A 16,639-nucleotide genomic window follows, 5' to 3' on the forward strand; every position below is an offset into this window, starting at 1 on the left:
TAAGTGTTGTTATATTTGTGTATCCATTTCTGCAAACACGTGTTGCATCAATTGCAAAACTATATAGTATTAAAGCAAATTTCATTGATGGTCATATTGTAGATCGATCACACCACACTACAATAGCTCAGATTATTGATCCAATCACTGTTAACTATCCATCTATCCATCCATCCATTGGGGCCATGCTCTGTGCAGAGCATTGGTGCTGCCTAAGTAGTCTCCTTGGCTATTGGGCGCAATTCTGGACGGGTCGACACTCCGACACAGGATACCAGCAAGCTGGCACTCATTTTGCTGACCTCGGAAGGATGACAGGCAGAGTCAACCCCACCTGGTATTAATTCAACAGCAAGTGGGATTTGAACTCAGGATCCTCAGATCCCAAGCCTACCACCTTAACCATTAAGCCAACACCAGGCATGTTAACTATCAGAATAACGCAATTCGATCTTTAATCTCATTTATGAGTGCTGAAAGTTTAGATTGATTCAATTTATTAGCAAGACTTTTTTTATAGTCACGAAAGCTCATGGAAGAGATAATTGACAAACTGTGAATTTTTAATTGATTCACATCAGGGTGTTGGATCACAAACATGGAATGTATTTGGGGAACAGGCGAGTAGGGAAGTGCAGATGAACAAGGTTAAATGCACAGCTGGGACTTTTTCGTGGAAGAATGGTGTTGCATCCTTCCTGCAGAATTCCAGACGCTGGTGGACTCTATGCCACGGTGCATACAGGCCGTACTGGCCGTACCTGTTGGCCCAACGCCCGATTAAGTGGCTTTACGTTGGTGCTTCAATTTTGTTGTCCGTTACCTGTATATATTGTTGCTGTCTCCACTTCCGGATAACTCCAGATGCGTACGGCGAGTTGCTAAGCGACAATAGCCAATCATTCCCGAAACGAATTGCCGGCTCCCACGTCTAGAGCCGTGTTACCGCAGCAGGTGACATTTCTGGTCCGATTGAGTATCGTGCCAGCAATCACGTCACCAAGTCACTTGCTACAATCTTATCTCGAGCCCAATCTTTAAATCGACCTATCGCTCAGCTTTCATATGCCACCATCGTGATGAGTTGGAAGAGTCAGGAGACAAGTTTTGTGTTTTTTTTTTTTTCTACATCTATTAAACTCAAGCACATGTGTGAAACAATTTTTCCAAATTAATTTTTTTTATTCATAACCGAAGAGATCAAAGTAAACACTGCTACAGTTGAAGGAGGTTACATGTCAGGAATACCTGCAAAAAACATCTACAAATCAAAATTCACTGGTTGTAAAAATAGTTGGTGGAAGCACCATTTGCAGCAATGACTGCGATGAGTGTTTGTGGGTCGGCCTCTACCAGCTTTGCACAGTGAGATGGTGAAATCTTTGTCCATTCTTCACGTGAACATTGCTCTAGTTCTGCCAAGTTTTATGGAATGCAATCTTCAACTCTCCCCAAAAATGTTCAATTCGGTTCAAGACAGCACTTTGGGCCACTCAAGAACATTTATTTTCTTCTTATTCAGCCACTCCAGTGTGGCTTTAGCTTTGTGCTTCAGATCAGTATCCTGCTGAAATGTGAATCTCATGCCCAGTTTCAGATTAATGGCCGACTCAAGCAGGTTTTCATCAAGGACTCTCCTGTACTTTGTCCCTTCTGTCCTGACAATATTGCCAGTCCCTGCTGATGAAAATCAGCCCCATAACATGATGCTGCCACCACCATGGTTGACGGTCAGGATGGTGTTGACTGGGTGATGTGCAGTGTTCGGCTTGCGGCAGACATAATATTTTTAATTTGGACCAAAAAGTTGAAATTTTTGTTTTGGCTGACCACAATGTTTCTCCACATGCCTGTAATATCATTAAGATGTTTTTTTGTAAACTCCATATGAGCTTTTAGATGCGTCTTTTTCAATAATGGCTTCTTTTTTGCCACCTGTCCATGGAGGCCAGCTTTGTGAAGTGAATGGGATATTGTTGATTGATTAACACCGACCCCCTTCTCGGATTTAGAGCCTTGCAGATCTTTCAAAGTCATTGTTGGATTTACAGTGACACCCCGAACCAGTTTCCTGCTTGCCCGGCTGTTGAGTTTGGACGGGCTACCTGATCTGGGTAGGGTTGTCTGGGTGGTATGATGCATCTTCCACTTCTTAATGATGGATTTCACCGTAATCAAAGGGATAATGAGTCGCTGAAATCTTGTTATAACCTTCTCCTGAACAGTGCTTCTCCATCACTTCATGTCTGACTTATTTGGAAAGCTCCTTGGTTTTCATGTTTACCTTCTTGGTTCACAAAGTGAGTTGCATCTTAAAACTGTTGATAAGTGGGTGGGCTTAATTGTTTACGTTAAACCACTGATGACATGCAGGTGAAATCTATAGTGCAGCAGATAATCATAACAATTGTGCAAATTATGACTAAAGCATGAAATTTTTACCAGTGTTCGTACATACCATAAGCTCCATTTTGAGATCGGGAGGTAAGTCAGATTTGACCTCTGAGGATAGTGATAGGTCAATGACCTCAATTACATTGAAATTGTCATTTTTTCACGATTCTAGTGCAGTTTGTCTGTTTTGGGAATCATTAAAAAGGTATGTTGCCATGTGTTGGTCCCTTTATCTTCTGGAGAGCCTTTATACATAATCACAGGATGCAACCATGACTGAACAAGTGTTTTAAATGAGGTCAGTGACCTCAGAAAACAAATTTATTGAACTACACATTTAGGTAATTGTGGTGTCCAGAACAGCTTGCATGAAATCATGTTGTAAGATCATCTGTGCAACCTTAATTTTCAATGTGCACTGAAAATAGTCTATAAGCTTAAAGTACAGCGAGGTCAGTTACCTCAGACACATGTATAGTACATACCGGTACATGTAATACACACATTATCCATATCGACGCATAAATATAAAGGTGTCTGATTGCACCTAACAGACTCCCGAACATGCACATAATGCAGTGCACTTAAGTGCAGCCTTGGTGCACTTGCAGCGGCCGGTACATCCCTTCTCGCAGCCACAGTGGATCAGTTCGTGGTAAGATTTTGATGCCTCTGGCAGTGTCGTCCAAAGAGGCTGCCACCCAGAGGCCTCCTTTGTCCAGCCCCAGTCAGATGGGATTGGTAACTCTGGATTCAGGACCAGAGTTTGGTTCCAGCAGTTGCCCTGGAGAGATGCACGCTTGATGTGCTGCTGGAGTGCTGCCTGCATTGGGGGAATGTTTTCTAGAGCCCTAGACTTGTGTGCGAAGAGCTGTTTCCTAGCATCGTTCACTTCCATGGTGTCACTGGTGCGGTCATACATCAGCACAACGAAGCGCTCCAGCAGTGACTGACTCCTCACTGACATCACTTGGCATGCGTAAGAGTTCTTCAAAGGCATCAGTCACCTGTGGGAACACTTTCCAAATCTCCCAGGCAGTCTTCTTCCCTCTGCCAGCGAAAGAAGACACAGTGTCGCACCCTTTGAGGGCATGGAAGATGGGGAGAGTAGCACATTGTCTTGGGTTCATGGCGGCAGCCAGTTGGTGAACAGCTATGTACCGGAAGCTGGATCCAGTACAAAGAGCTATCCACAGCTCGTCAGGATTGATGTTGTTGAATGATGCCACAGCCAGTACCACACCATCAGTATCCACAGTGCGTATGGCCACCTCCCTGATCCCCTTCTGCACAGCATCTGCCACATGTAGAAGCAGGCGAGTGTCCGCCTCCTCGTGTGAACATGGGGCGAGGCTGGTCAAGTCGGATTCTGTAGGAGAGCACAGGACCTCAGTTCCACATGTTGCATACATTTCCTTGCCATCTGCTATTGGAAGACGAATGGCCTCTCGTGACAGGAAACCAAAGAGCTCAGTCTTGTTTTGATCCACACGAAGGAAGTCCTTCCATTTATTAGGCACGACGATAGAGGGAGCCACTCTCTTCCTGACGCCCTTGCCCCTCTTCTGTCTGGTCGTGCCTTTCAGGCTGTCAGGTACATATACATCCCAGATGAGGTCGAGTCTGTTGACCTTTTCGAATTGAGTGGAGATGTAAGGTGCAAAGACTGTGTTCACATACTCTTCAAAGGTCTTTGCCGTTACAGGATTGAGCATTTGAACAATAGCTGCTCCGTCAAGGATTGTGGCATCAACCCCAGTTGCGCTTGTGGTTTCGAGTTGGTCTGATTTCAGGCAGTGTAGTAGATCTGCTTTGACTCCAAGGCGCAGTTTTCCTCCTGTTGATAATGCTGGTGGGGCTGCCTGGTTATCGTGGCAGAAGAACTGGTCCAGATCCCCATCACGTGATTGGCAGGCAATATACAGCCTCGAGAAGAGACCACAGTCACTCTTCACTGCGGCGAGTTGGATCTGCTGCTTTGACTGCGTCTTGGTCTGTGACTGACTGAAGAGTGGCAACTTGTTCTTGGGCAGTGTTTCTGTAACTGGCTTCGTGCATAGTTCCAGTCTTTATTCAACAAACTTTGTGTACTGCTCCTCACCAAGGGACTCAATCTTCCTCACAGTTTCTGCCACTGGGGTGTCCATGATGTCTCTCGTGTCAAGGACCACTAGGTCAAAGCTAGACATCTGTAAATAACTACCAACACTGTGTGATATATGTAGACACTTCTATTGGAACACAAATGCATGGTTTGTACATTATAAGCATGTTTACCATTAACGAATGAAGCCAAACATCAATATTTTGATATTTTTAGGTCATTGACCTCTCACTGTCCTCAGGGGTCAAAGCTAGACATCTGTAAATAACTACCAACACTGTGTGGAATATGTAGACACTTCTATTGGAACACAAATGCATGGTTTGTACATTATAAGCATGTTTACCATTAACGAATGAAGCCAAACATCAATATTTTGATATTTTTAGGTCATTGACCTCTCACTGTCCTCAGGGGTCAAAGCTAGACATCTGTAAATAACTACCAACACTGTGTGGAATATGTAGACACTTCTATTGGAACACAAATGCATGGTTTGTACATTATAAGCATGTTTACCATTAACGAATGAAGCCAAACATCAATATTTTGATATTTTTAGGTCATTGACCTCTCACTGTCCTCAGGGGTCAAAGCTAGACATCTGTAAATAACTACCAACACTGTGTGGAATATGTAGACACTTTTATTGGAACACAAATGCATGGTTTGTGCATCATAAACATGTTTACCATTAACGAATGAAGCCAAACATCAATATTTTGATATTTTTAGGTCATTGACCTCTCACTGTCCTCAGGGGTCAAAGCTAGACATCTGTAAATAACTACCAACACTGTGTGGAATATGTAGACACTTTTATTGGAACACAAATGCATGGTTTGTGCATCATAAACATGTTTACCATTAATGAATGAAACCAAACATCAATATTTTCATACTTTGAGGTCATTGACCTCTCACGGTCCTCACAGGTCAAATCTGCCTTACCTCCCAATCTGAAAATGAAGCTTATGGCATGTACTAACACTGGTAGAAATTTCATGCTTTAGTCATAATTTGCACAATTCTTATGATATGAGAGATTATCAGCTGTACGACTATTATACATATTTTGTAACCTTTCAAACAAATAATTTGCTCCTGAGTGATTTTGGGTTAATTCGGGAAAGGGTTTGACTACTTATTCAACTGAGAATCATCTGATTTTTCTATGTTAATCAAACTTATTCACATTTTATCTGCTTTTTTTTTAGCTTTCTCACTTTGGAGTAGTTTGTGAAGACTATATATTAAATTTGATTTGAAAGCATCATGAAATAAACTTCAGGTGGAAACAAAATGTGAAAACTTTGGAGGGGGGGTGAATACTTTTGCAGGCTACTGTATATGTATACACACATCATTTGTAGCACATGTATACAAGGCAAGAGACATTCCAGTTTCCCTTACCAGACACTCATACTCTTGGATGTTGGAGAATTACATTCATTCATTACATTCATACAGGGCTCACATTCATACATCAAAGAGAGAGAGAAAAAAAAAGTTGGGGTTTGTGATTCAAACCTTGTGACAGCTCCTCAGAGCTGTCACAGGCCTCTTGATTATAGACACAGCCCATGGCTCATGAAAGGTCTTCGTCCTCCACTCTCCCCTTTGGTGCGCAGCGCTAGTCCTGTGCAGCATATCTCAAAGCACCGTGTGTCTCCAACGAAGATGAACTGCCAAAGGACAAAAGACGAAGGGACTGACTGCTACGACTTCTACCAAGAGGCAAGAGATGAGAGAGACAAAGTATATTGAGATAGCCAGATTGTGTAGACTGTAGTGAGACAAAGCATGTCGCAGTGATGCAGGTGAACAGCAGGTGAAATCTGTAGTCTGTCTGTCTGTCTCTGTGTTTGTGTTTGTGTGTCTTACCTTATATTTCTACCTGTCCTCACTCTCAGCACGGCCGCCCGACTTCATTAGAGGATGCCCCAGAGTGCAAGACGTCGTTTCACTTACTGTGATTGGTCCTGCGTGGTGGGTCCCATCGGTCTCTCCTACAGATTGGTTTGGCTTTGACTGGGTGTGTACCCTTCTCGATTGGGATTTCTCCTCCGTCATGGTTTGGTGACATTTGGCCAGTTTTACCCGGTTTTAGGTGACTCTCTGGTAGACAGAAGGCAGCAATCGGTGAATCACCCAGTCTTCGCCAGTTTTAGGAAAGAGGAAGCTAGAGAAAAAGAAAGAAGTGAGTGTCTTGCACTGTTGAAGTGAGAAAGCTAGAGAAAAGAAAGGGTTAGATGGGGGGAATTGACATAAAATATCCATTTATCTAATACATATGCAATGCATATTCATTCACTTGTGTTACAACACACTTCACGAAACAGAAACTGAAATAACAATCGTTATATTAGAGAGTAGTATCGATGCACTCACTTACTCCTTCGGAGCCGCAACCACCACAATTTATATAAATGCACACACACACACACACGCACATACACAGTTTGGTCATCTCGTGATGCTCTTGATTTGTGTAGGTGGAAGGTGCTGGCTTGTGATTATTATTTTGTTTTTTTTAGTAGCATGTATGTGGGTTATTGTTGTTGAAGAGCTTTTGTGGTTGGTTGTGATTGAGATAGTGCAGATTTTTGTTTCATTTCACCACTCAATAATTTTATATATATATATATATATATATATATATATATATATATATATATATATATATATATATATATATATATATATATATATATATATATATATATATATATATATATATATAGTGGGGAGAACAAGTATTTGATACACTGCCAATTTTGCAGGTTTTCCCACTTACAAAGCACGTAGAGGTCTGTAGTTTTCATCATAGGTACACTTCAACTGTGAAAGACGGAATCTTAAACAAAAATCCTGAAAATTACATTGTATGATTTTTAAATAATTAATTTGCATTTTATTGCATGAAATAAGTATTTGATACATCAGAAAAACAGAACTTAATATTTGGTACAGAAACCTTTGTTTGCAATAACAGAGATCAGACGTTTCCTGTAGTTCTTAACCAGGTTTGCACAGACTGCAGCAGGGATTTTGGCCCACTCCTCCATCCAGATCTTCTCCAGATCCTTCAGGTTTCGGGGCTGTCGCTGGGCAACACAGACTTTCAGCTCCCTCCAAAGATTTTCCATTGGGTTCAGGTCTGGAGACTGGCTCGGCCACTCCAGGACCTTGAGATGCTTCTTCTGGAGCCACTCCTTAGTTGCCCTGGCTGTGTGTTTCGGGTCGTTGTCATGCTGGAAGACCCAGCCACGCCCCATCTTCAATGCTCTTGTTGAGGGAAGGAGGTTGTTGGCCAAGATCTCGCGATACATGGCCCCATCCATCCTCCCCTCAATACGTTGAGGTCGTCCTGTCCCCTTTGCAGAAAAGCATCCCCAAAGAATGATGTTTCCACCACCATGCTTCACGGTTGGGATGGTGTTCTTGGGGTTGTACTCATCCTTCTTCTTCCTCCAAACACGGCGAGTGGAGTTTAAACCAAAAAGCTCTATTTTGGTCTCATCAGACCACATGACCTTTTCCCATTCCTCCTCTGGCTCATCCAGATGGTCATTGGCAAACTTCAGACGGGCCCGGACATGCGCTGGCTTGAGCAGAGGGACCTCGCGTGCGCTGCAGGATTTTAATCCATGACGGCGTAGTGTGTTAATTATGGTTTTCTTTGATACTGTGGTCCCAGCTCTCTTCAGGTCATTGACCAGGTCCTGCCATGTAGTTCTGGGCTGATCCCTCACCTCTCATGATCATTGAGGCTCCACGAGGTGAGATCTTGCATGGAGCCCCAGACTGAGGGAGTGTGACTTATCTTGAACTTCTTCCATTTTCTAATAATATCCGCCAACAGTTGTTACCTTCTCACGAAGCTGCTTGCCTATTGTCCTGTAGCCCATCACAGCCTTGTGCAAGTCTACAATTTTGTCCCTGATGTCCTTAGACAGCTCTCTGGTCTTGCCCATTTTGGTGAGGTTGGAGTCTGATTGATTGAGTGCGGACAGCTGTCTTTTATGCAGATAACGAGTTCAAACTGGTGCAGTTAATGCAGGTAATGAGTGGAGAATGGGAGGGCTTCTTAAAGACAAAACTAACAGGTCTGTGAGAGCCGGAATTCTTCCTGGTTGGGAGGTGATCAAATACTTATTTCATGCAATAAAATGAAAATTAATTATTTAAAAATCATACAATGTGATTTTCAGAATTTTTGTTTTAGATTCTGTCTTTCACAGTTGAAGTGCACCTCTGATAAAAATTACAGACCTCTACGTGCTTTGTAAGTGGGAAAACCTGCAAAATCGGCAGTGTATCAAATACTTGTTCTCCCCACTGTGTGTATGTATGTATGTATTTATGTATATATATATATATATATATATATATATATATATATATATATATATATATATATATATATGTATATATATATATATGTATATATATATATATATGTATATATATATATATATATATATATATATATTGTTGCGGTCTTCGCGCCCGCCGGCATGCGACGGCCACGTAACTCGAATCGCGGCACGTCGCCCACCGGACGGACAATCCAGTCGTGACCCTCTCGGACTAACGCCGGGAACCAGTCACGGGTGGACCTTTCGGTCTCACCGCGATCGAGCCAATCAGCCCCCGCGTGGGATAGGGCTGCTCGCCAAATTCGAACTACCTAAGTACCCACGCGGAGGGTAGACCGGGCGATCGCACCTCGCCGCAGGTCGACTTCGGACACGGGCCACTTAAGCGACCCGTTCCGTACTATCAGAATAACCGAGCGGTGTTATCGTCGACCTCGACGGTTCGATTAATTATCGGGCGTACTCAGCCCACTACCAACCCTTTACGTGAAGCAAGATGAGGGTTCAATGGGGGGAAAAGACGAAGCGAAGCGGGAGAACAGTTCAACAATAAAGCACATTTATTCGCGGCACACGGGAAGCACACAAATACAATTCCACCAAATGCACACAAAAAAAAGAAAACACAATTCCATTTACACAAAAAGCAAACATAAAAGTGAAAACACAGTGCAGAGCTAATACCGACTACCGAGCACACGGCAACACTTATACAATTCTACTTCACAGGTGACGGCGCCGACAACACATACCCAAAACCAAGGAAAGAAATACCCTCAAGAATGAGGCAGGCCTGAGGCCGAGACCGGGTCGGGCCTACCCGTCTGGTGATGAGACGCGGAGCGCGCGATGGCCCCGCAACCCGCGGGCCTCGTGGACAGTGCCTGGTAGGGGTGGGAACGGGGCCCCCTTGGTCGCACTATCTCAGCGCGGGGGAAACAGGAGGGGGTTGCTGATGCTCGGGGTATAGAGGATCTTTATTCCCCTGGTGTGCGTCTCCACCTTGGCCAGGTCGCGCTGTCGGCCTCCCTCGGGCGTGCAGCTCCTGGCACCGACGCGAGCACCCCTCGTCCGACTCTCTTCAGCTTCTCCAGCCACTGCAGGCCGGGCTCCAGTCTTCCACACTCGTCCCCTCCGTTCCGACTCCTTCTCGTTCTCGACTCCTTCTCGTTCTCGTTTGCGACTCTCTTCTGTCTGACGTGCACCGTCCTTTTTCCCCCCCGTAACTTCGCCTTTGACCCCCTCCCTTTGACCTTTCACCTCGCTCCCCATTGGCCCGAGAAAAAGTGGGCGTGAAGGCTTTTGATCCACAAATTTGCATATATCGATCGCCCTGGGGCGGGGCCAGTCGCCCCTCGCTCACCGATTGGACGGCAAAAAGTGGGCGTGTGTCGTTTTGATCCGTTTTTGAAGCACAAAATCCGTGATTTTGTACACGCTGTTCGACGCGCGTTCTGCATGAGTCCAACACCGGTACCCACAGCGGGGCAAGAACGGTGGCGATGCTACGGTTGTGAGGTGTGCGTGAAGGTCGTGGCGGTTGTGGTGAAGCGGTGGTTGTGGTCGGTGGTTGATGTTGTGGTTGTGATCATGGCGGTTGGTCCAAAATAAAGATAGTAAAAGAAAAACGGCTATCCTGAAGAGTCGCAGCACGTATAAATGACATGTATTCCCACTAGACAACGGGTTTGGGCCTAACTACACATGCACTTACCGAGATACCTCACCTAAGGGACCTGAATGGTGGTTTGCGAATCTGGTAACCACAACACTACCCCCTTCCCTTTTACAGACTCGTCCCGAGTCGTCAAATTTTCGTGTGCCATCATGTGTAGTTTTCCCCTAGTACACTTTACCTACGGATCCCTGAGTGCGACATTCATGGTATTCGTGTCCCCAAAATAAATAACCTGAGGGCTGCGTAACTATCGAAACAAACTCACTCACACGGACGACTTAAATAAAATTGCCGGCGCTAAGACAAACATGCCGGGGGCGCACTCATATGTACAGTACATCTTACCTTAACTTACAAATCTTACACTAAACCATGGCCCAGGATCATTGAACTCTGCAAAAGAAAAGCAGTTAGCAGGGAGCCAGGCTGCCCACATGCAGTCTCTGACTCAAACAATGCAGGTGACAGGGAACGTGGCTGGCTGCTCACACGCAGTCCAAGGCCTTCCCTTTTGAACTGAACGCAGTGAACCACAACGGTGCATGGGCTGCACAAACGCAGTCTCCGTGCCAGCTCAAGTGGCACACGCAATGAGCACAACGAATGGATGCATGGACACAAACACGGTGCACGGGCCGCCACTGCAGGCCCGTGTTGTAGCTGCCAACAGGGCAGTTCTTGCAGCTTGCAAACTGTTGCCTTGATCCTGGCGCACATGGAAATGAACAGGGGGGGGCAAAGCAAAAATTGAACGGGGGCTGGTGAACAGGGGCAGTGGGCATGGCATGGCAAAGGCAGCAGGCAAACACAGCCCGCAGAAGAAGAACGTTGCAGGCAAACACAGCCGGCAGATGAACTGGCCGGCACAGGCCTTGAAGAACACAGCCAGCAGATGAAGCTGGCCAGCTTTTGCCGTCAGTGGAAGTTGGTGGAGGGAGTGCGGTGGTGCTGGCCACTTGGAAGGCGGGCTCGGACCTACCTACCTGTCTCCCTCCCACCTATCGCCTTTGCCTGTCACTGTACATACCCACTCCCTTAATTTGTCAAACCCCAATTTAGCCCCAACTTATTTTTTGTTGTTTTCATTTTTACTCCCCCACTATAAATCGTCCCCTAACCCCTTTATCGTCCTTGTTCGGCTAACCTATTCTGTCACCTAGCCTACTCCCAACCCCCTACGTTCCCTTCCCGGAGGGGAATAAGGAGAGCTAACGTCCTGTGTCGAGGCCCAACGAAGCCTCAGAATGGCCTCCCCAGAGTTGACGATCTAACCCAAAGTGGGTCCAGCGGCCCACAACGACAGCGAGGGGATGGATGGTGCGGAGGGTACATCTCCTAATCTACCCTAACCATTTAACAGTTAAACTACCCCGGGGCTTTCAACAAGCGCCTCTCGCTTAAACTATTGGTTCTAACAACCCAGATTCCCGTCGCCTGTGTTGGTGTCCTCACAATTTCGGGCCTCGCCCCAATTTTCTCTCCGTGCCCTCACACGGTCTCCTGGCTGGGACACGTGGCTCCCTTTGGCAGGCACGACCCTCTGCCGAATCTCCCGCTATGGCACCCCCGGGCACTACACTGCCTCCGAGCCTACCAGCTCCCTAACACCGGGGAGTGCCCCCATGGCACCTCCCCTGAAACGCACACGTGGCAGGCCGGCCTCCCGGGCCCCTTTCCGAGGGTCACCCGTGCCCACAACACTGCCCACGCGGCTAATGGCGCCCGGGCCCCCGCACCAAGCAGGCGCACCCGTGCCCACTACTCTATCCCGGCCCCCATGGGCCCATGGCCTACCGCGGCCGACTAGCCTGGTGCCCGGGGTACCCACTCAGCGATACTCACCTTTCGCAGCCACGCTCCCAAGCCCGTCAACAGGGCTCCTGCACCCCTCCAAATGGGTCTCGAGCCTACTTTCCCACCAACAGCAAAACGACCTCCATTTTTCAATTTGACTAACCCCCTAACTCACTTTACTCTGACCCCGGGGTCCCTTGGGCGGGAGTCACTCCTCCCCCCAATCACTCATCGCACCATGCATTCCCCATTCGCTCCACACACACAGACCCGCTGGCCTCACTCACTCAACATGTACACGTACTCACCTCACAACTCACCAACACACACACCGCTGAACTCTGCCATCCTTCTAACTACATCCCCTAACTAACTCGTGCTCCCACGTCGTCCCTTATACTACAGCACGTTCCTTTTAACACTACGTAGCTAAACTACGTCCCCTCTACACATCCACTGTCTGTCACTGTCTCCGAAATAAATCATTTTATTTCCCAACCTAAATCTCATCTAAATCCCTCTAACTAATCCATTCCACGGACTCCATGAGGACTTACCCCTGCCCCATGAAGTCGGTCTAACTAAGCTAACCCTTCCCCCTAACTAGTTTTCATCCTGTGCCCAGGTAAGGGGGTCTTTCACCCCTTGCCCAGGAATCCTGTGCACCCGAAAGTGAGGCTTGCTCTTTCTTTTTTTTCTTTTTTTTTTTTCCATGCGCAGCACCTGCGCGGCAACTCAGAGCTCGCGCACTTTGCACCTGCCCGTGACGTCATGCAGCTGCACGTGTTCCTCGTCCCTCCTTGGACGGGACCATCCGGCAGAGATACCCCTCCTGCCGGATTCCAACCCCACGTGCAGCCATGACGTCACCGTGCGCATAAAAAAAAAACACAAGCCACACGTCTCGAGGGGTTCCCTACGCGAACACATGTGCTTTGCCCGTTGGAGCTTAACACACACGATCGCGTGGAGAACCCGTCCGGTCCAAATCCATTTACCTGCCTAACTTTGTCCGTCCGCGGGATCGGCAAATCCACCGCGTGCGTTTCCGGACCGGGACTTCACTCGCAAGCGAGCACGTGGTGGTCTCGTGCGTTGCACAGCACGAACCGCGTGCTCACTGCTGGGTGAACCCGGCACGGTCCTCGAAACAACTACAGCCGCTACTCGGCTTTCTCTCCTCTGTCGCCGTCGTCGTCTCCATTCCACCCACGCACACCTGCGTGTTACGACGCACACAGTCCACACCATCACATTCACACCGGGAGATGCGGCTGCGTGCTCCCGCATGCCAACCGACATCTCCCTCACATACCGCTCTCTCACACACACGGTCTCCCTGGCACACAGCGACCTTGCACACGGCCGTTCACTCACGCGTGCGGGGGCACTCACCCGCGGTGCCTCACTCGCACTCCGTGCCTCATCCACACACGCGGGGGAACTCAACCGCGGTGCCTCATCCACACACCGTGCCTCACTCATACACGCGGGGGCACTCAACCGCGGTCCCTCATCCACACACCGTGCCTCACTCACACACACGGGGGCACACACCCGCGGTGCCTCACTCACAAACACGGCCTCACTCACACACGCGGGGGCACTCACCCGCGGTGCCTCATCCACACTGGCCGTTTCACTCACACCCACGGCCTCTTCCACACACGGCGTGCTGGGAAGCACGTACTCCGGCACCATCGCCACCACACCACTCACACACGGGGTCGCTTCCACACACGGGGACGCACTCACGCCTTGCACCACACACACAGGGACAACCACACTGGGGATTCGAGTCCCCACAAGGGTCTCCGGGGCCTCTATACCCCCCAAGCTCGCCGTGCACCCGTCCACAGCACTCCTCCCCTCAACCTCGCAAAGCACGACCGAACTCACCTGGTCGTGACTCGCCTCAAGGGGGAATACTCCCTCCCCTCGTTCCTGGAGGAGGCCATCCAGGTGCTCGCACTGGGTCTCTACCCAGTCCGCCAGCTCACCCCCATTGTCCTCCACTACCTCTGTGTGTGTGTGTGCGTCACTTACCCCGTCTTCCTCGTGTAGTCTTTCCTCTATTTTTCTATCTCCCGTGTCTCTGCCAACTCTTCACCCTTTACCTCCCTTGTCTCAACTATTATTTCCTTTGTCACGGCCTTCATGCCCGCCTGTAGGCATCGGCCCATGTTCTGCGTCTCACCCCGGAACTTTTTCATCTCTTCCCTCATTTGCTGTGTATTCGCATCCATCGTCGTTTTCACTTCATTCATTTGCTTGTTCATGTCTTTCATTTCGTTTTCATATTCGCATCCATTTTTTCGATCATTTTCGCATTCATCTTTTCGTTCATTGCCGCCAGCATGGCTGCATAGCTGGGCCATGTCGGATGCACTCAGGTGAGCCGTTCCGGCAGGGATCGGGAAGGGTTTTGGTGGAGAGGGGGGGGGAGGTGTCATACACTGCGGCCGCTGCCGCACCCATTTCGGGCTCTGGGTTCAGTTGGGCGAGTCCGTGTTCCTGCACAATCAACATTTCCTGCTCGGGGATTCCATCCTGGACCATGGATTCTACATTACTACACATATACATTTCTAATACCCCCGGCTCCCGCTCGCCTTGAGACGCCATCTTGCTTCTCGTGAAGGGTTAATTTAACTCGCTCGTAATTTGGAGGGAATTGGGGGTCGCTTCTCTCACCCCTGGACCGATTCCCGTGAATTTAATTGGAGACAGGAGAGCCCGTTGTCCCGTTCTCCGATACCAGTGCCGCGAGGAGGGCGATGAATTTGTATCGCACGACCTGACACCAGTGTTGCGGTCTTCGCGCCCGCCGGCGTGCGACGGCCACGTAACTCGAATCGCGGCACGTCGCCCACCGGACGGACAATCCAGTCGTGACCCTCTCGGACTAACGCCGGAACCAGTCACGGGTGGACCTTTCGGTCTCACCGCGATCGAGCCAATCAGCCCCCGCGTGGGATAGGGTTGCTCGCCAAATTCGAACTACCTAAGTACCCACGCGGAGGGTAGACCGGGCGATCGCACCTCGCCGCAGGTCGACTTCGGACACGGGCCACTTAAGCGACCCGTTCCGTACTATCAGAATAACCGAGCGGTGTTATCGTCGACCTCGACGGTTCGATTAATTATCGGGCGTACTCAGCCCACTACCAACCCTTTACGTGAAGCAAGATGAGGGTTCAATGGGGAAAAAGACGAAGCGAAGCGGGAGAACAGTTCAACAATAAAGCACATTTATTCGCGGCACACGGGAAGCACACAAATACAATTCCACCAAATGCACACAAAAAAAGAAAACACAATTCCATTTACACAAAAAGCAAACATAAAAGTGAAAACACAGTGCAGAGCTAATACCGACTACCGAGCACACGGCAACACTTATACAATTCTACTTCACAGACGGCGCCGACAACACATACCCAAAACCAAGGAAAAGAAATACCCTCAAGAATGAGGCAGGCCTGAGGCCGAGACCGGGTCGGGCCTACCCGTCTGGTGATGAGACGCGGAGCGGCGATGGCCCCGCAACCCGCGGGCCTCGTGGACAGTGCCTGGTAGGGGGTGGGAACGGGGCCCCCTTGGTCGCACTATCTCAGCGCGGGGGGAAACAGGAGGGGGTTGCTGATGCTCGGGGTATAGAGGATCTTTATTCCCCCTGGTGTGCGTCTCCACCTTGGCCAGGTCGCGCTGTCGGCCTCCCTCGGGCGTGCAGCTCCTGGCACCGACGCGAGCACCCCCTCGTCCGACTCTCTTCAGCTTCTCCAGCCACTGCAGGCTTCGGGCTCCAGTCTTCCACACTCGTCCCCTCCGTTCCGACTCCTTCTCGTTCTCGACTCCTTCTCGTTCTCGTTTGCGACTCTCTTCTGACTGACGAACACCGTCCTTTTATCCCCCCCGTAACTTCGCCTTTGACCCCCTCCCTTTGACCTTTCACCTCGCTCCCCATTGGCCCGAGAAAAAGTGGGCGTGAAGGCTTTTTGATCCACAAATTTGCATATATCGATCGCCCTGGGGGCGGGGGCAGATCGCCCCTCGCTCACCGATTGGACGGCAAAAAGTGGGCGTGTGTCGTTTTTGATCCGTTTTGAAGCACAAAATCCGTGATTTTGTACACGCTGTTCGACGCGCGTTCTGCATGAGTCCAACACCGGTACCCACAGCGGGGCAAGAACGGTGGCGATGCTACGGTTGTGAGGTGTGCGTGAAGGTCGTGGCGGTTGTGGTGAAGCGGTGGTTGTGGTCGGTGGTTGATGTTGTGGTTGTGAT

General features: G+C 48.7%; 1 protein-coding gene and 1 pseudogene across 2 annotated transcripts in view; one reads left to right on the forward strand and one right to left on the reverse strand.

Annotated features, from left to right (window-relative positions):
* Nucleotides 1-16,639, forward strand: part of NOP14 (NOP14 nucleolar protein) — a 79,108-nt gene that overhangs the window by 3,444 nt on the left and 59,025 nt on the right. The window lies entirely within an intron of this gene.
* LOC147015802 (uncharacterized) lies at nucleotides 2,942-4,607 on the reverse strand (annotated as a pseudogene).

The sequence above is a fragment of the Eptatretus burgeri genome, chromosome 12 (assembly GCF_056783735.1).
Source record: "Eptatretus burgeri isolate ZD-2024b chromosome 12, Ebu_testis_v1, whole genome shotgun sequence".
NCBI classification, from domain to species: domain Eukaryota; kingdom Metazoa; phylum Chordata; class Myxini; order Myxiniformes; family Myxinidae; genus Eptatretus; species Eptatretus burgeri.